Consider the following 2,981-nt stretch of genomic DNA (forward strand, 5'->3'; position numbering starts at 1 on the left):
TATCATATAATTCAATAAATAATCATTATAATAATTATAATAGTATATTAATAAAATGATAAAAATAAGTATATAATAAAATTATAATAAAATCTTAAATCACACATGGAAAAAATGGTTTAGTTAAAGTATTTAAAAATTTAACTCTAATACAGATATGAAAATAATTTTGTTAGATCATCAAATTAAGTGTACAGAAAAATACGCAAGTAATAATTATTTGTTTCAAAAGTTCATATATCCGCAAATCTATATCATAAGTGTTCATCATAAACATAAAATTTATTTAAAATATATTCCAAATTCTAGTAAAAGATTAATACTTTAATCAAAATTAAATTAAAACAAGTATAAAGTCATTTCTGGGAGGATCTTATTTGCCTACAAATCGATTGCCAACAGTATCGTTTGTCTATATCACTTTCGCCGATAATTTGTTTGCACAGAAAAATTATTGCCTATAGCTCGATTGCCTACATGCACTTTCGCGCACAAATAAAAATTTTTGAAACGGAATTACATTTGCCTACATGTATTATTGCTGGAGAAGCCATCTCGTCATTTCTTTAGTTAATTTTATAATATTCTTCAAAAAAAAATAAATTCTTGTTATGAGTACATAATGAATTTTTCTAAAATTTGTAATAAGTGTATTTTAAGATTATTATCAAGAAAATATTCTTTGTTAAAGACAACTGTTACTTCAAAGGAAGAAAATAAATTGAGTAATTGCTTTTCTTAGCAATAGAATGATATTTTTCTGTGTGAACGCATGTTTTAGATTATCAAAATAATTATGTAAAAGGCTCAAGTATGATAATGAAAAAGTTTTGACATTCTAGCAACCAGATTGAGCGTTCTACATAATTATTTTATCTAGCTGAAGTTTTTAAATACATACTTAAGCAAATTCGTTCTTTCCGTGTACTTATATATATATATATGTAAATATTTAATATTCGATTAAATAAAAATAATTCAACATACACACACATACACAAAATGCACACACAAAATATCTCTTTTATTTTCAACTTGTTAGCAAATAATTATATCTCGAGTTTTTCAAGATGTCAGGTATAAGATAAAGGTAACCATATAACGAATAGTTACCACTTGTGGTAATTATACTCAATTACATCGTGTCGTAACCAAACAATTTTCAAACGAGATAACAACAAAAACATTTTGCGAAGGAATTAGGGAGTTATATAATAGTTGTTTTGGTTCGAGAAAAAAATAAAGAAATACAAATGGAGTCGTACGTATCACATTCGTGCTTAAATATAATATATTCTTAAATATTTTATAAATATATTTTCTCAACAAACACAATATCGAAATTAATATCCTAATACACCTTGATACTTTAAGCTATCTAATTTAGATTTCTAACTAAGAAAAATGTCTAGTTGGATTAATTGGAATCAGAATTCTAATTAATTTCAACTAAAGTTATAATAATGTGATGCATTCTGAAAATACTAATTGGTGTAATTTCTTAAAAAAAAAGAAAGAAAGAAAGAAAGAAAGGTAAGGATTGGTAATGCAATGTTCTTTTTTTTAATGTGACTGAGGATCGTAAATTTAGGAAAAAATCGTAGATTAAAAAGGGAAATAAATGGTAACAAAGTATGCTGAGAAAAATGTTTGATTGAAAATGGTCGAATCAGAATTTTTTGATTATAAATTTATAATAATTTTAGTTGAAATACAATAAATAAAATTCTGATTAATATAATCAAAATCTTCTAATCAGAAATAAAGGCCCTAAACAGTCAAGTCGTATTAATACTTAAATAATTCTGTGTGAATTATAATCTTCTTATCCATTTTCAATCATTTTTCCCAGCGTACTCCGTAATCAGTTATTAATCCTTTTTTAATCTAAGATTTTTTCCAAAAATTTATGATCCTCAATCAGGCGTATTAAAAAAAAAATATTATATTATATATCAATCCTCATCTTCTATCTTTCTTTTTTTCTAAGACATTGCACTAATCAATATTTTCAGAATGCACCGTTATCACTATATAGCGAAATTCTATCTCTTACATTTAAACGAAGAGTGCTATCTGAAATCGTTAGTTTTCGTCTCTTATAACGAACGTCGGCATCACAATTAAAATTGCTCTAAAGACTTAGTAAGAAGATACTTTGTATATTTTCTTTCAAACAATTACATCGCATTTTGCATGTAATATTGTTCGAATACACTTGTAAAAAGAAAAACATGCAAGAAGAATCAAAACCGATCAAATCAGAACTTCAATGTAAGTAGGATAAATTTAATATTATAGTAATTTTATTAGCTTGATAACTGATTCCTGTACAATTCCCCTTTGTCGCGATGATCATATAATGCAAAGTTAATGGCTTGTCAAATTAGGAACAGCTGATCGCATCGGATGAGCCACGATTCATATCGACTGTAATCGGTAGGGTGAAAATATCATATTGCTGACGATGAGTATCTACATTATTGTCAATCAAAATTTTAATTTAAGAATATAAGCTTTTTAGAATATAAAAACTTATATTTTATATTATTTCAATAATTTTTAACAGAATTCTTTAAAAATCTAATTATTGTTATAACAACTATACGTAAATAAAATAGGTCAGTTTATTAATTAAAGAAAAACTTATTTTCTTTTTAATACAAATAGATAAAAAAAGTTAATTTTTAGATTTTTATTTGTAAATAGAAAGTAGTTACAAAGATGACTAAGACCCGGTTGCACCAACGTTACTTTTTGATTTTAAGCTTAAAACTCTCTCTATCCCGTTTTAAAATCGAAAAGAGACAAGGATAAAGAGTTTTAAGCCTCGCTTAAAATTAAAGTAACGTTAGTGCAACCGGGCCTAAATGTAGGCAAAATTTTAATAGTAAAGTTTCTAAATTTTTCTGATAATGTAGTACTGAAATCAAGCAAAAAATAAAATAAAATATAAAATAAGTTATTAATTTTATTATATA

General features: G+C 25.1%; 1 protein-coding gene across 1 annotated transcript in view; it reads left to right on the forward strand.

The window, feature by feature from the left end:
- Nucleotides 1-2,981, forward strand: part of LOC108752308 (alkaline phosphatase 4) — an 18,452-nt gene that overhangs the window by 927 nt on the left and 14,544 nt on the right. The gene's annotated exons all lie outside the window — the stretch shown is intronic.

The sequence above is a fragment of the Trachymyrmex septentrionalis genome, unplaced genomic scaffold, assembly GCF_001594115.1.
Source record: "Trachymyrmex septentrionalis isolate Tsep2-gDNA-1 unplaced genomic scaffold, Tsep1.0 scaffold6, whole genome shotgun sequence".
Lineage (NCBI taxonomy): Eukaryota > Metazoa > Arthropoda > Insecta > Hymenoptera > Formicidae > Trachymyrmex > Trachymyrmex septentrionalis.